Below are 17,696 nucleotides of genomic sequence, written 5' to 3'. Positions count from 1 at the left end.
GAGGCTAATTGTTTCCAGATCTTGCCTTAATGTTTTGCACTCTTTCCTCTATTTTATTAAAAGATGTATTTATTTACTTGAAAGCAGAGTTAGAGAGAGAGAGAGGGAGAGAGGCAGAGAGAGAGAGAAACATCATCCATCCATTGGTTCACTCCCCAAGTGGCCACAATGGCCGAGCTGGGCCGATCAGAAGCTAAGAGCCAGGGGCTTCTTCTGGCAGGAGTCCAAGGACTTGGGCCATCTTCTACTTCTTTCTCAGGCTCATTAGCAGGGAGCTAGATCAGGAGTGGAGCAGCTAGGACACGAACCAGCGCTCATATGGGATGCTAGCACCACAGATGGCAGTTTTACCAGCTACACCACAACACCAGCCCCCATTCTTTCCTTTAGATCTGCCTTATAGGGAGGATCACTTTGTGAGAGATCTTCTATTACTGTTTTAATAAAAAAAAAGATAATCCAGGGAAAGGGGTGATGGTGGCTACGACTAGCCTGACCTGAGTTCCACTCTAGACAAAGCAAACAATGTGGCAAAAATACAATCTGTGACTTTATATTGAGTGCCTTTGTTGTGCTGGGTACTGTGCTCACATATGGGCACCAAAGTTGAAAGTATTTTGTCTTCTTTCCATAAATAGTCTGGAAGGGGAAGGAAACACACAAGCAGTTGTCAGTATCATATGCTAAGTGTAGTGATTAAGGTAAATATTGGTGCTATGGTAGCATAGTGGAAGACAGTCAGGTGGGTCTACAGGTAGGGATGGGGCCTCTGGAGCTTTCTTGAAGTAACTATAGGTAACATAAACGTTTGATACATTGAAAACACTCAGTAAAAGTTAGCTATTATTACCATGACAACAGACATTGTCCCTGTTCTCAAGGAGCTTAGGGTCTAACACAGGATAAAGTATCACTATTGTAATATTGTGCAAGCCATGCTATAATGGTCTGTTGGAGAAGACAGACATGGGTAAGAGCTCACATTCAATGAAGGCTGCCCAAGTGCAATGAAGGCTGCCAAGTGCAAAGCCCTGTTCTAAGGACATTACAAAACAGGACTTCAAAAATTTTCTGGAAATGTATACTATACAAAACTACATGAATTTCAATTTTCTGCACCAAAATAAACTTTTAATTCAACTTTCCCATGAATTTCTTGAAGTAGCCTCCTACAGGTGTTTAGAGCTTCAGCATTTGAATTTTGATGGCGCACAATTCAGCCCATAACACCTCTGGTTTGTGTTCTCCCTCACTATCACAAATAACAATAGTTCTAATTTACGTGTGTTCCCAGTAGTCTGGCTGAACAGCAACGACACATATTATAACTGATAGTAAGCAACTAGCTTAAAAAAGGAAGAACGATACATGTGGTTAGTACAGGAGAAGACAATGTGCTTCTGACAATGGGAAAAGAGAATTCATGCTGGCTTTTGAGATCCAGCCAAAAATTGGGTGGTATTTTACATGTTTAACCTTGTTTGTTTTTGCTTTTGAGGACAGACACTAAATTTTATTTTGCTTCTTATTTATTATAGCGTCTCAAAGATGCAAATGTATTTTCATAGTGCCTGATAGATGCAAGATAAATAAGATGGTCCTCAAGATACGTATACCTAACTTCTTTGTAGCTGAAACTTTTTTCACCTGTAAAATGAGGATAACAACATTCTGTTTGTTGTGAGGATTAAGTAAAATATGTCATGTAAATTGCTTAGCACAGTGTCTGGCACATAGTAAGAACTAAATAAGTGTTGATTAAGGGTGAGCTATTACTTATGAATGAGTTGCATAGATATAAAACGAGAGAGAGAAATACAAGAGTGTTCTAAGCAGGTGGAATGACAGAAATAAAGGCACAGAGATGAGGAGCTATAAAAGGATCTTCAGTGCCTTTACAGACACTTTAGGGCTCAGGGATAAAAGACCAGTGGTAGAGTGCCTGCCTCAAACATGATAAAGTGGAGTGGGTGTTGTGGTGCAGTGGCTAAAGCCACCGCTTGGGATGTTTGGGACTCCTGCATCCCATATCCCAAGTTCCTGTGGGTTTGAGTCCTGGCTCTGTTTCTGATCCAGCTTCTTGCTAATGTGCACCCTGAGAAGGCAGCTAGATGATGGTTCAAGTAGCTGGGCCTTGCCATCCTTATAGCAGACTTGCATGGAGCTCCTGATTCCTGGCTTTGGCCTGGATCAGCCCTGATTATTGCAGGCATTTGGAGAGTGAACCAACAGATGAAAGATCTGTCTCTCTCTCTCTCTCTCTCTCTCCCTCCCTCCCTCCCTCTCTCTGCCTTTCAAATACATAAAAATAAATAAACTTTAAAAAAATGTGATAAGGGGACCCGCATCTTGTTGGAAATTAGCTCTCTGGAAGGCATGTCTCCTGTATTTTGTCGGGGAAAGGCAAGAAGTGCCCTACCTCTCCTTCACCACTTGTGTTATTTCTGGGAAGAGGTGTGTGACAAGCTCTGTTCAGGGTGGTAGTCAGTTGCACACCTGGATTTCAAAGCCTGAGCCTTGATAGTGAAATGGGGCTGTAGTTGTTGTAGCAGAGAACTCTGAAATCAAGCCCTCCCTGACTGGAGATCCTGTGTTTTGGCAACAACTTCCTGGAGCAAGTGCAGGAGTTCTACCTCTCCTGTCCCAGCACCAACCTTCCCATTTCTTGTCCTGGTTCCTAGTGGTGATGACTGCTGGCCTGGGGCCCCAACCTTAGACCCAGGGTTTGAGGACTGCTAAAATGTTCCCACCTGCCAATGTTTGGCTCTTTCCTGTTGGGTTCCCAGGACAACCAAAGGGAGATGAGCACCTAAGATTTTTCAGTGATGGCACTCATGCAGACCCCCCTTTCTTCCTACCCATATTCAGGTTCCCCTCTCCCCTGTTTTCCAAAACAACAGCAACACACACACAACCACAACAAAACACCTCTTTCCAATTCTCTGCCTTCAGCCAACCCTTCCAACAGGACCCACCTTTCTCAGCACCCAGGCCCTGAACTTAAGGGTAGGTAGAGGTTGAATGGTTAAATGCTTGGTGGACGTGGCCATTCAAATATTCTTCCCCAAACTTCAGAGCGCCCCTCTCCGCGCACACAGCTGCCCTACAAGTCATGGGAGAGTGGTGTCCGGCTGCGTGTCTGCCGGGGGAAGAAGGCGCCAGTGGCGCGGTGGCCTGGGCGGGCTGTGAGAATGGGAGTGGGGGGCGGGGTGGGGGTGGGGAAGGGGGGTGCGCGCCCTTTATGACAGGTGGCCGCGCAGTGCGCGCTCCCGGGTGCCTGAGGGGAGGGAGGGACAGACGGACAGGGTGGGAGGGGGCACATGAGGAGGGGACAGTGAAGAGGATAAGGAGAGAGCGGGAGGGTAAGGAGAGAGCGGGAGGGAAAGGGAGGGCTGTAGTGGGGAAGGAGGGTGGGGGGGATGCGTCCAGCAAGAACAGCAGTGTTGGAGGAAACAATGGCAGGGGCAATAGCGATGGTGGCAGCCTAGGCAGCCCCACTCTGGGCACCTTTCTGAATGGGCAGAGGCAGCTCTGGGAGAACAGGGGACCAGGCAGCGCCCGCAGAGGCTCTGAGAAAAGCGGCAGAGGGAGGAGAAGGGGGAGGAGGGGGAGGAGGAGGGGGGAGGAGGGGGAGGAGAAGGGGGGAGGAGGGGGGAACGAGGCAGGGGGAGAACCCGGGAAGGAAAACCAGTAGCATCAGCAGCAGCAGCCGCCGCCACAGCAGTAGCAGTAGCGGCAGTGGCAGCATTTAGCAATAGCTTTACCAGCGACAGCGACGGTAGCAGCCGCCCTCCTTCTCTCTCCCTCTCGCGGACAGCGGCAGCCACCGCACAGAGCTAGCCGGCTGTAGGCGCCGCGCGAGCAGCCCGCTCGCGAGGTAGCCCCGGCCCGAGCGAGCGGCGGTGCAGGCGAAGCGCGGAGCCCGGGAGCACTTGGACATCCACCGAGGCTCTGAGTTTCAGGGCCAGAGCCGACAGCTCTGACTCCATCTGGAGCTGCGGCGGCGGCGGCGCCTGAGGGAGAGCGAGGGAGAGAGGCGCGTCCACCTGGCGGGCCCGGCGCATGGAGCTGAGGCAGAGGCGGCGGCGGCGGCGGTAGCAGTAGCGGCAGCGGCAGCTTGAACAGCTGCGGCGACGGCGGCAGCGCAGCCTTGACTGTGGCCGCGCTAGCTCCAGCGCCTTGCTGCCTGAGCCCGCCAGCGACGTGCGCTTCGGGAGTCGGCCTGTGAGGTGAGTACGAGCGCTACCATCCAGCCCCCTGGCCTTCTCGCCGGCTCGCCGGCTGCCTCGGGGTGGCGGCGGCAGGGGGTGGAACGAATTGGGGGAAGCCGAGCGAGCTAAGGAGGAAGGGAGAACGGAAGGGAGGCTATCTGTGTGCGAATGGTGTGCGTGTGTGTGTCTGGACGAGGGAGCGGGGCCGTGAGGGCGAGAGATCCCAGCTCGCCCTGACAGGCACTGCAATCTAGGAAAGGCCTCTGTGCTTGCGCGGGGGGTGGGGGGGGGGAGGGGAAACGAGCGGGCCGGAGCCGCCGCGCTCACAGGCACACAGGCGGGCACCGGGAACCAGCAGAGTGCCGCCTCCTTTCAGGCTGGTGCCTGGGAGCGCCTGGCCAGGGAACCAGGGGCACCGGCACGGCACGCTTCGGTGTGAGCGGGAAAACCCACGCGGCTGCTGCCGGGAGGCCAAAGCCGCAAAGGTGCGAAGCCGCGTCGCCGGCGCCTCCCCCGCCCGCGGCTCCCGCGCGCGCGCCAGGCGGCCACGGCCACCACAGAGCGCCCGCGGGGCACGCTCCAGCCGGCCCGGGGCTTGCGAGCCGGGGTGAGTTGGGGGCCCGACTGAGCCTCGCCCAGCTCGTCACCTTTGCGGAAATTGACCCGCAGCCCCTTCCCGCTCTCTGGGCGGCGATGGAATTGACGCTTTCCTGGAGGCTGCTGGCGCTTCTCTCTGCCGCGCCCCACAGCAACACGTCGGCTCGGGTCTCGTACACCCCGTGGGGTGGGGAGGCGGGGAGGCCGGGCCGCGGGGCCCCGCTCTGGGAAAGTGTGGAAACCGCGCCGCTGAGTTGGCGCCGTGCAGCTGAGGAATCCAGCGGTTTCAGCATGAGTGCTTTTGCCTGTCTGATTCGTGAGGGACCGAATCACCCGCGCAAGGTTTTCTGTCTTTTTCGAAGTTAAAAAAAAAAAAAATTGGCATCCTCATTTTGACACCAGCGCTCTTTGATTTTTGTCGAGCTTCTGGTTGCATTTTGGAAGAAGTGGGTCTCTTGGCTCCCAGCATAGTGTTGAATTCTGTGCACAGCAGTGCACTTAGCTGTGTGGCCTTTCCCTAACGTTCTATTTTCTAGACTGTGATCTGAAAAGACATGATTTGTGTGCCGGGCTGGCAGGGCTGTTTTTCAGAAGCATCTAGAGCACTTGAACCCCAGGACTGGAGTACCTTCTCGGTTGTTTTAGGCGGAGAAGCAGTGTGCTGCTTGTTCCTGGAATATTTTGCTTGGTGAGAAAAGGTGCTCCAGTGGTCTTCTCTAAACTACTAGAGACCATTTGGAGTTGCTTTTGTGTGTGTGTGTGTGTGTGTGTGTGTATCTCCCTTACATCTTTTACACATGGCGTAACATAGGACCAAACGGTTTATTTACAGCAGTGACGTTCTCATGGCTGAGGAGAATTTACACTTATTGAAAATATATTTTTAGAAAGGAACAAAAAAGCCCTAAGTAACTGTCATTTTACATATTAACTGGGAAACCGGCTAATCAAATAAAACTGGCTGAGTGTCTGAAACTCTATCCCAGTGAAATATGTGGCTGTGAATATAATTAACCATCTGTCTAGTGAGCAATTTAAATTTGGGCTGGTACATTTTTATTACGGTGTCTAATTTCTGGAAGACTTGTACATTTTACCCAGCAGTAACAACAAAAACGTATTCACTTACTAGGTCAAAAATGTACTTGTGTGCTGGTGAGATTTCCTTTCCTCCCTATATCTTCCCTAGTCTCCACACTCCTTGACCTGGGAGGTCAAAACGAGCCTCTTGCTATTGCAAATGGCATATTTACAATAGAAGAACTCAAACCAACCCTGGCAGCTAGTGATTAGACATTTTTCTTTCTTGGAAGCACTTTCCAATATTTTACCTCCCACAGAACCTAGATAGATTGCATGCATTTGAGTTGAAAAGATATAATTTTTTGTGCACATGTGTTCAGATAGGGTAGGGTGATTCAACAAAATCTGTAAGACTTGAAATTTGACTCCATTTACTTTCTCTTATTTTACCTAATTCTCTAGCTTGCTTTCCCCTAACTGTCCCGAACGCCCACACACACACAGATAAGTACTCACACACACAAAAAATCACACCCTTTTGTCCTTTCAGCCAATTTTTTTAGGCTAGCAATTTTCAGATCTGTGATTTTAACAATATGGCAAGAAACTGCTGTTTTGGAAATAAGTGTAAAACCCTGTAACATAAAATGACATTGTACATATTTAAAAATTTTACCCTATGGTATGGTTTTAAACCCAAAAGTTATTAGTGGGCTAAGAAATGTAGGAATAGGGTTTGGATGGAGATGAGATGGCATGGGGAAGACCAGATTTCAGAGACCTCCACCAAATAACTATTGTTAACATAATTAAAATGAACTGTGCAGGTTGTTTGTGCAATAGGCCAGAGGAGTCGTTTAAAGGAAAATACTTATAAAACAAATATTTGCCTAAATAGCAGCTCTGATAAATGGGTAACAATTATGTAAGCACATGGCAGAATTTTACATATGTCAAGTCTGTTAAACAAATCAACCTGTTCAGTGAATAAATCTTCTATGCTTCAATGCTTAACACACACACACACACACACACACACACACAAACCTGTAACACCCTTTTGCCAAAGTCAAACAACTGCAGAGCACTGCTGCTTTCTGTTTTACTCAGACTCTGTCTCCCCTCTTTTTCCTTTTTTTCCACAATCTTCTGATTACCTATAAGCTACCCAGTGGGCAGAGAGAACTAAAGGTGTGGTAGCATTGCCTGTGTTTATGATGTGCAAGAAGAGCGATGAGAAAAGCGATAAATGCTGGATTTAAAACAGTCAAAGGTGTGCTTATGGATTCCTGATACAATCAGTGTGAAGGTCCTGGTCTCGCTTAAGTACTTGCTTAGGAGAGGGACTGGCCTAACCAAAGAAGCACTGATTGCAGTTTCTGTGTTCCTTAGTCCAGTTTGAGTGAATAATTACTTTTTTTCTTCAGTAGATCCTTTTAGTAAGGAGAGAAAAGGAGATTCTAATTGGCCTTTGCTTCTGTTACATTATACATGTATTTAAACTTATTTTCTTGGTGGCAATACATAGTTTAAAGATTCCTGTTCATAGTAAGCAAAAGGAGAGAAGGATCAAGTGGGTGACAGGGGGTGGTGGATGATTCACTAAGGAACAGGTCATTTGGCTTCCTTGTTTTTTCTGGCTTAGAAATTTCAGGTTTGGACATTTTAATCTTTTCTTTCTTTGACTTTTTCCTCCACTGAAAAGTTGCCCACCAGCTCCTTAATTGACAGTTTCTCCACAAGAGCACCTTTTCAAACCCAAGGTCACAGGGTTAGACACAAAGAACTTGTCAGGTTCTCCACACCACTTCTCCATAGCTGCTGGAAAACAAAACAAAGAGCACGGTATGAGGCTGCATCACTTGGGGCTAATTTTAAGTTTACACCTTTTCTCTTGTCCAGAAAATTTCTCTTTAACAGAGATGAACATGCCTCTCTTCTCAAACAGTACTGGCCTATAATACAGCAGTGAACGCATCACAACCTCGGGAAAATCTTTGGGTGTGGTCAGCTGAAAAAGTGGAGGGTTAGGGGAAGCTGCTTTTTAGTGATGGTAGTGCCTTTTCTGGGCCAGCTACAAGTAGAGGTGACGATCTTTGTTTCTTCCCTCTGGTCTCTCACTACCCACAGTGATTTGCAGGCCTCTGCCAGGGAAGGTGCTCTTTTTGATCTTTTTCTGTAGGTAAGTGCTGTGGTCTGATGTCTTTCTCCTTCCTTGTTTTTCTCGTGGAAAACAAGGACTAACTACTATGCACACAATTATTGTTTCTCCAAAGAGCTCTTCAAAAAGGTCATTTTACCCACCCCAGTGGGACATTTTTGATACAATTAACTACTGTTTTCTCAAGCACTTCCAAATCCTATTTTAAAAATTCAGCTTCTCTCCTTTAGTAACCCATTTCAGTTGTTACACAACTAAGCAAGAATCTGCTCCCAAGGGGATTTAGAGGTTTGATACCAGGATTATACCTTGGCCCTGACTGCTAGAGCAATGCCAAGCCATCCTCCATCAAGAACAGGCAAAGGGATTAATTTCATTTGGGACAAGTTAAAGCATTTCCTCTATGGAGGACTGTAAGTTGGATGGCCATATACATGTCATGTTTTACGCTTATTTTGCTGGCATATTTATTTCACTCTCAAAACGTTCCAGTTGGGAAAAAAATTCTATGGCCACCTTAATTGTAAGCCACATTTGAAAGAAGCTACTGTTCTTTTCTTTTTTTAAAGATTTATTTATTTTATTTGAAAGTCAGAGTTACACAGAGAGAGAATGAGAGGCAGGAGAGAGAGAGGTCTTCCATCCTCTGGTTTACTCCCCAGTTGGCTGCAATGGCCAGAGCTGCACCAATCCAAAGTCAGGAGCTAGGAGCTTCCTCTGGGTCTCCCACGTGGGTGCAGGGCCCCGAGGACCTGGGCCATCCTCTACTGCTTTCTCAGGCCATCAGCAGGGAGCTGGTTGGAAGTGGAGCAGCTGGGACTCGAACTGGTGCCCATATGGGATGCCAGCCAGCACTGCAGGTGGCAGCTTGACCTGCTATGCCACAGTGCTGGCCCAAAAAACACTGTTCTTGATTTGGGAGAATGATATTTTTGCCAAACCTGGAGACATAATGAGCTTTAGAGATGTAACAGTATCTTAACCCAGCTCAGCCTTTCTAAGAGCTCTTTCTAGAGAAGAGTCCCAGAAATTATTCAGGCTCCATACTTTCCAGAATTGTGTTGTTAGGTCCAGCGACACCCCTCCAGAAGCATGAATATGTTTGCACATACACAGGCACGCAAAGAGGTGCTAACTGTGTGCTGGAGAGTGCTTATTGTTACTTTCATGGAATATCTTGACCATGGTAGTTGTGAAAAGACATTAGTATCAGGGAAGTGTGAATTCTTCTTTTCAGAATGTATTTGACAAGTGCATGGACAACCCTCTATCCCAAATAGTTTGTGTATGTGTGGTTTTTCTATGTGTGTGTGTGTGTGTGTGTGTGTGTATATATATATATATGTTTATTTATTATATATTATGCCTTTTCTGTAATGGACAAGATGATCTTTTATACTGCCTCCCAATCCTAAGTATCTGTGATTGACTTTCATTGATCTAGGTCAAGAGTCAAAACAAACTAAGGCTTTCAGGCAAAATCTAGCCGGCCATAAAGAAATACTGCAGATTAGAAGACATGGAGCCAGGTCCAGTGTTGTGGCGTAGTGCTTAAAACAGCTGCCCGTGACACGGGCATTCCCAGTGGGTGCCGGTTCTGTCCCTGCTGCTCTAACTTCCGATCCAGATCCCTGCTAATGGCCTGGGAAAAGTAATGGAGGATGTCCCAAATGTTTGAGCCCCTGCTGTCTATGTGGGAGACCTGGATGAAGCTCCTGGCTCCTGGCATTGGCCTAGCCCAGCCCTGGCTGTTGCAGCCATCTGGGGAGTAAACCAGAAACTGGAAGATCTCTCTCTGTGTGTGTCTCTCCCTCTCTCTCTCTGTAACTCTTTCAAATAAACAAATAAATCTTGGAAAAAAAGAAAAAGAAGAAGGGCATGGAGCCATTTGGAGTTGCTTTTGCTAATATTTTCAAGCTGCCCCCATCTTAATTAAGATTTATTTTGTCAATTGCCCACATTTCATGACTATATATCAGTTTATTTCTAGAGTTTGGGAGATTATTCTGGTGGAGTAGCATGGGGATGACCAAAAAGTGGAATCTACGAGTGAATTTGTTTTTTTGAGTCAGCATGTCAGTAGTTACCTTTCTTGCCTATTGCAGTAACCTAAATTTTGTGATGCTACTAAATTCTTTCTGCCTTCCTTCTCAATATTTGCTGTTATTCTAGTCAGGCAGGTGATTTATTAACCCAGAGACCAGTTCTCAGAGACTCGGTTGAATAGAAACCCACTGTCTCTTTCGTTAATAAATAACTAGAACACATTTTGAAGATGTGCTGCTTTGATAAGTAAAGGAGTGGAAAAAGTGGGCCATCACCGTCTACAGTGGTCTCCAACTTTAGCTTGAACTCCTGTGAAAATTCTGTGAACACCGGGGATACTCTTTTCAAAAAGTGCAGATTTACATACATAACACCTGCACATATTTTCAGCAGTCCAATCATGCATTGTGAATTAAAAGCCTCTGCATCAGCCTTTCCCAGTTATTACAGAATTCCTGTTGCATGGCTATCATGGTCACAGTAGCTGGAAATGGAAGCTGGGAAAATAACTGTCTAAAAAAAGCATGTTATTAGTATACTTATGGTTCACAGCACTCAGTTACCATTACAAGCAGTTTTCTGATTAGCCTTCATAGACACTTTCATGATGAAGAAGAGCCACTGAATACTCCCTTTGACATTACTGTTCTCACTAAAAACAAGTAAAGACTAGTTTTCCCAAATCCTTGACTTAACAACTCTCAAATTCTTAAACAATGCTTGTTCAGCTCCCACACCCCAGTTCATTCACTATTAATATGTGAAATATATTCCATAAAAGCTCACTCACACTCAACTTCCTCTGTCTGTCTCTCTTTCATCTGTATATCTCTATAACTGAGGAAATTTCAAAAAATTCTTGGAATTAAAATGTTTATCTTGGTGCTTTCCCATAATACCCATATTTCATGAACTTTTTGAAATGCCTTCGTATTTCACTTTGCCAAAGGCCTGACAAAAATAAGGAACTCTTTCCAAGATCGGTTGTTAGGTATGATGATGGGTTAAGAGAGGGAGTTGGTGTCTAGATGTCTTCATGGTTGTTTTGGAGTACTAGCCATCCAGGAAAGAGTTAATAGATTTCATCCTGGATATCTAACACCATATATTAAAGGCAAAGCTCCTTAAGCTCTGTAAACACAAATATATGCCACATCTGTACCTTGCAGTTGGGATGATAGTAATGGGTGAGATTCCCATCCATGAATAAATGTTTATTGCTTCTTGTCTTAGCAGCTTGGAGTATTGCACAGTATGAGGGTTAGTATGATACTAAGGCTGGATGAATTCATTAATAATAATTTATAACTCAAGTCAGCAAACTTTCATTGAGCATCTATGTGCTAAGCATTGAGATACTGGGGACAGAGAAAAGAATAAAATGTATTATCTGTCATAGGGCATTAACTTTGTTTCTGTCTGGGTATTTTCAGAATTTGCATGACTTTATTTCAACCTTATTTAAAAGTTATTTTTATCTTTTAATTGACACATAGTAATAACACATTTATGGGGCACAATGTGACACTTCAATACATGCATACAATATTTAATGATCTTATTAGAGTAATTAGCTTATATATCACCTCAGATATTTATCATTTCTTTGTGTTGGGAGCATTCAATCTTATCTACCAGCTATTTTGAAGTATTCAATTAGTTGTTGTCAACCATAGGTTATTCTGTACCACATCATTTTTTGAATTCAATGTATTATTCTGTTATTTCTATATTCTACTCTTTGAAAAATAAGTGTAGATATTTTGTTTTCCTGACAGCAAGAAATTCCTAGGCAAATAGGTATCTTCTACCTGGATTGAGACAAGATTTCCAGCCTCCATGAAACAAATGTTTTGTTCTCATCTCTGTATTGGCATAGAAGATCCCATTTAATACAGAGTAATATGTTTATTTTCCTTGCAATTCTGAGGCTAGATTTCTATCACTGCTGTCATTGGTAATGTGGAACTGCAAATAGCATTAGTCATGATGAATTGACTATTGCCTTAAGATTATAGTAGAGTTATTGACTTCTAACTACTGAATTGAATGCATTCTGTAAAAAGCCAGTTGTCTATCTCTGAGCAGGTTAGTTTTTAACCCCTTGTTCATGGTGGTTTAGGTTTTCTATTATGGCTACTGTGACAAATTACCGAAAACATACTTTCAATGAACAAAAAAATTATTTTTCCACAGTTCTGGAGTTAGAAGTAGGTGTCATTGGGCTAAAATCAAGGTGTAGGCAGAGCTGCGTTCTTTTTGGAGACTCTAAGAGGACATGGCTGTCTAAATAGTTCATTCCCTTTTATTGTTGAACAATATTCCATAGTATTACTGTATCCCAGTTTATTTAACCATCCACCTGTTGAGAAGCATTTGATTGTATTCAGTTTTTGGTTATTACAAATAAAGCTTTTAGTAACATGAGTGTACAGATTTTTGTGTCATTTCTCTTGCTGCTTTCAAGATCTTTTTTCCTTTAGTTTTCAGAAATTTGACTATGACGTGCTTTGGCCTTGATTTCTTTGGGTTCATCTGGTTTGGGATATGCTCACCTATTTAAATCTGTAGGTTTGTATCTTTTGCTAAGTTTGGGAAAACTGTTATTTCTTCAAATACTTTTCCTGTATCTCTACCTTCTCCTGTAGTTATAGTAGTTACTTTCCTTCTGTGACAGCAGGAAAGTTGGATCTTTTTTGGCATCTTAAGTTTCTTGACTCTATTCATTTTCTTCTGTTGTGCAGATTGGATAGTTTCTATTGTTCTATCTTGAAGTTAACTGATTTCTTTCCTCAATCTTCTTGATTATGCTACAGAGACCCTCCATTGAGGCTTTTATTTTGTTGTTATTGTAGCTGTCATTCCTAAAATTTCTACTTGGTTCATCTATAGATCCTCTACTTAATTTGCTTCAAGATGTATGTATTTGTATTTTGAAGCACCTTTGCTATGGTTACTTCAAAATTTTTGTTAGATGAGGTAGACATTTGGTATAGCAGTTAAGATACCATCTTCCAGATCTATGCTAATGTTCACCCTGGGAGGCAGAGGTTTGATTCAAGTAGCTAGGTCCCTGTCACCCACGTGGGAGACCCAGATTGAGTTCCTGGATTGTGGGCCATCCCCACCATTGTAGGTGTTTGGGGAGTGAACCAGCAGATGGGAGATTTTCTCTCTCTGTCTCTCTCCCCATTTCAAATAAATGAAATAAAAGTTTTTAAAAATATTCATCAGATAATTCTTTTTTTAGCAATTTTTTAACTTATTTAATGAATATAAATTTCCAAAGTACAGCTTTTGGATTACAGTGGCTCCCCCCCATAACTTCCCTCCCACCCACAACCCTCCCATCTCCCACTCCCTTTCCCATCCCATTCACATCAAGATTCATTTTCAATTCTCTTTATATACAGAAGATCAATTTAGTATATAGTAAGTAAAGATTTCAACAGTTTGCACCTACACAGAAACACAAAGTGTAAAGTACTGTTTGAGTACTAGTTATAGCATTAATTCACATTGTACAACACATTAAGGACAGAGATTCTACATGGGGAGTAAGTGCACAGTGACTCCTGTTGTTGACTTAACAAATTGACACTTTTGTTTATGACATCAGTAATCACCCTAGGCTCTTGTCATGAGTTGCCAAGGCTATGGAAGCCTTTTGAGTTCTCCGACTCCGATCTTATTTAGACAAGGTCATAGTCAAAGTGGAAGTTCTCTCCTCCATTCAGAGAAAGGTACCTCCTTCTTTGATGACCTGTTCTTTCCGCTGGGATCTCACTTGCTTACTCGCAGAGATCTTTCATTTAGTTTTTTTTTTTTTTTTTTTTTTTTTTTGCCAGAGTGTCTTGGTTTTCCATGCCTAAAATACTCTCATGGGCTCTTCAGCCAGATCCGAATGCCTTAAGGGCTGATTCTGCGGCCAGAGTGCTGTTTAGGACATCTGCCATTCTATGAGTCTGCTGTGTATCCCGCTTCCCATGTTGGATCGTTCTCTCCTTTTTAATTCTATCAGTTAGTATTAGCACACATTAGTCTTGTTAATGTGATCCCTTTGACTCTTATTCCTATCATTATGATTAATTGTGAACTGAAACGGATCACTTTGACTAGTGAGATGGCATTGATACATGCCACCTTGATGGGATTGAATTGGAATCCCCTGGCAAGTTCCTAACTCTGCCGTTTGGGGCAAGTCCGATTGAGCATGTCCCAAATTGTACATCTTCTCTCTATCTTATTCCCACTCTTATATTTAACAGGGATCACTTTTCAGTTAAATTTAAACACCTAAGAATAATTGTGTGTTAGTTAAAGAGTTCAACCAATAGTACTAAGTAGATAAAAAAAATACTAAAAGGGATAAAGTATTAAGTTGTTCATCAACAGTCAGGACAAGGACTGATCAAGTCACTGTTTCTCATAGTGTCCATTTCACTTCAACAGGTTTCCTTTTTGGTGCTCAGTTTTTAAAAATATTCATCTGTCATCTTGTTTCTCACATCTATTTATTGCTCTTTTTTCATTTCATTCAGTTTGAAATCTTTTTGGTTCTTGGTATGATGAGTGATTTTTAGACAGAAATCTTGGACTTTTTTGTAGTATGTTAACAAAACTCTGGATCTTATTTAAACCCCTGTTTTAAGCTGTCTTTCTCTGACAATGCTTCAGCATTGTTGTAACTGCCAGATGAAAGTAGAAGTCCATACATTTCCCACTGATCCCAGTTGATACTTGGAGGGCAAGGCTTGTAACTTCTGGGTGGAGGTTAGAACCCAGCACATTTCAAGTATTTAGTGGCCACATAAGGTTATTGGATACCATATTGGATGACACATAGGTGGAACCTTTCTATCACTGTTCTAGGAAGACTGTGGTTACAGGAGGGAGCTGTAAAGGAACTTGATCTACAGAAATTGAAGTTTGGTGTTAGATGTGTTAGACACAGGTGGATATGACAAGAACCTACTTACTGAATCTGAGGTCCATAGATGGGGCTTGGTTCCAAAACCTAGGATGTTATGAGTTCTGGAGAAATATGGGCACAGAGAGCTCACCTAGTCAGTATGGGCCTAGTAAGAGCAGGGGTGGTATCCATAGTATTACCCAAGTTTCTTCCTCTCAACTCTTGTAAGAGAGGTGGAGTGACATGCTACAGATTCTGGTACTATGCTGTTTGAATAGAGGGAAAGTCTTCCTTATTGGGAGCAGGGGGCAGCTAGCTTGTATATTCATAGCAACAAAATACCACCTCCATGACTGAAGTAACCATGGATTGGGGAAATATTAACAGAAGAGAGTGGGTAGTGAAAAGGGTATTCATTTGGTTTGTAGAATCGAGAGTTTTCTTGGCATCTTGGTGGCCCTGATATTCTAATCCTTGAGGTTTTCAGCATGCTCAGCCAGGTGGCAGGCATTTGTGAAAGAACTCTGTCCTTCACAGAACTCTGTGTTGACCTGTTGGCACTTTTTGTCCAAGGTCCGGAGAGTTAGTAGACTCAGTTACACAGCTTCTTTGTACACTGGAATAACCGTTGCCTTCTCAAGTCTCTTTTTGCTTAGACTAGTGGTGGTGTCTTCAATGTAGATTCAGTGTTCCCAATCTCCTTGGGGAAGTTCGGTTAAATTTTTCCCTTCCTGACTCTGTATTTGTGCATACATCTCTATGTGCTTGTATTTATGAACTGTCTGTGTACTGTATATCTTGGCAAGGGAAGAGGTGTACCCAGTATCCTTGAATATGTGTTATATGAGGAGTTGTCAAAAAGTTCATGGAAAATGTGCCTTAAAAAGTAATGCATGGATTTCAAATTTTTTGCATAAAAATGAATATACCTTTTAATTCCATTTTCCACTAACTTTTTGAAGGACCCTCTTATACAGATCACATGCTTTCTCCCATGGTAATTCATATGTAAAACTGTGGTCTTGGCATGTTAAATGGTAGGTCAATCCATTTGTGTAAACAGGCAAAAAAAAGGGGAGTTGCACCAATTCTATAGTGGTTTTTCAGATCTATATAGTTTAACTTTAAACAAAAATGCATGTTCATCTAAGAAAGAAGCAATTTGGGGGTCAGACTAAAAAATAGGCATGCATACTTAATAACCCAAGGCCAAAGTGTTAGTTTAAAATCCTACACCATATGTCTTACCCAGATCATTCTAATGCAGGTATATGTGGGGAGGAGGTGAGTGTGTCTATTCTGTTATACAGAGATATGGAAATGATACAGTGGGAGCAACCAAAAAAAATCCAGATTTGTCACTTTGTCTTTGAAGAAGTCCCCAAAGTTGTCACTTACTTTTAAAGACAGTGGCCATGACTTGTGTTGGAGAGCCAAAGATACTGCTATACATATCTGGGAAGAAAATCCTGAATCATTCTTCCTTGCCATTGATCTTACCCTTTTCCAATAAGCTACTGTTTTTTGGCCTCTTTCAATAATGGTTTATTAGCTACAGTTACATAGATTTAATGCCTGAAAGAAGGGAAAGATCTTTCTGCTTATTATCTAAATAAGGTGTTGGTATCACAACATTACTGACCCCAAGGAAGAGATACATGACTCATTAAAACCATATTACTTCTAGCCTACCACTGAAAGATGTTGAAAAAGAGGTAGGAGAATTAATATCTTCCTTTTGATTTTCACTTCCATTGTTCTGCCTTCAAATTTGACTTTGATATCATCTGGCACTGAGTACCATTGGCTAATGGAGGCCTAATGTGGGTGCAGTTAACACTAGGAATGGAATTCCTTTGTTTTCTGAAAATTCAGTTTATTACACTAAAAAGTCTGCACTCCTGCCTCACACAGCCAGACCACTTACTAGACAAGAGTGCCCTCAAATTATACTTTGAAATGAAAAGCTATTTTGGAATAATGTGCACTGATGGGAAAAGCGTGTACCTAAGTATGCTCTTTACTTTGCCTTTTGGACTTTCTCAGCTTTTCTTTGATCTGTGTGTTGTTCTGACTCCTCTCCCAACAACCTTCTAGGAGGCCCTGCTGTATGTCGTCTACTTATGGCACTGAAATGCTGGGTATCACATGGCATAAGATAACAACAACCACAGTGGGGCTGAGAGAAGGATGTTGTGGTGAGCAACCATTTCCAAACCCTCAGGCAGAGAGAGTACTCAAGTAAATGAGACAGCCTGAGGTGGGACAGGGAACAGTGTCAGAGAGCTGCCATCTCTTTTTCTGAGATGACCAGCTGAAGGAGAGAGCAGTGTGTTCAATATCACTGAGAACATAAAAACCAACATTGATGTGTCTTTATTCAGGATTTATGTTAAGGGACCATAGCCATTAAGGCTACTGATCATAACACCTTGTAATTCTATAGCATTCTCTTCTAAAGTAGTAAAAGTGCTCCTATGTTTTATTTCATTTTGTCTCACAAACATCCTTATGGGTTTAAGTTCAATGTTGATGACCACACAGAACAAACTGTTTCTCCTCCCAAGCCTCAGAGTTGTCAAACTGTGAAATGGGGGCTTGCTTAGTCTGGAAATGCTTTCTAAGGTCTTTCCCCACACTAACAGTTTCCATGATGGTAACGTTTTCCAGATGGGAAATTGAGTCTCAGAGACTTTAAAGAGAGTTGCCCAAAGCCACACTGTTTATCAGAGATAGAGATCTTTTC

General features: G+C 43.3%; 1 protein-coding gene across 1 annotated transcript in view; it reads left to right on the top strand.

Moving 5' to 3' along the window:
- The first annotated feature begins 4,078 nt into the window (after positions 1–4,078).
- NEXMIF (neurite extension and migration factor) overlaps positions 4,079–17,696 on the top strand; it is a 192,166-nt gene continuing 178,548 nt past the window's right edge. The window contains exon 1 of the mRNA XM_089324854.1: positions 4,079–4,229. The gene's annotated coding sequence lies outside the window, so the exon portion shown is untranslated. The remainder of the gene's footprint in view (positions 4,230–17,696) is intronic.

Source organism: Oryctolagus cuniculus, chromosome X (assembly GCF_051225735.1).
Source record: "Oryctolagus cuniculus isolate XC-2025 breed Fujian yellow rabbit chromosome X, ASM5122573v1, whole genome shotgun sequence".
NCBI lineage: Eukaryota > Metazoa > Chordata > Mammalia > Lagomorpha > Leporidae > Oryctolagus > Oryctolagus cuniculus.
Note: the sequence above shows the minus strand (reverse complement) of the source record. Positions and strands in the feature narration are given on the sequence as shown.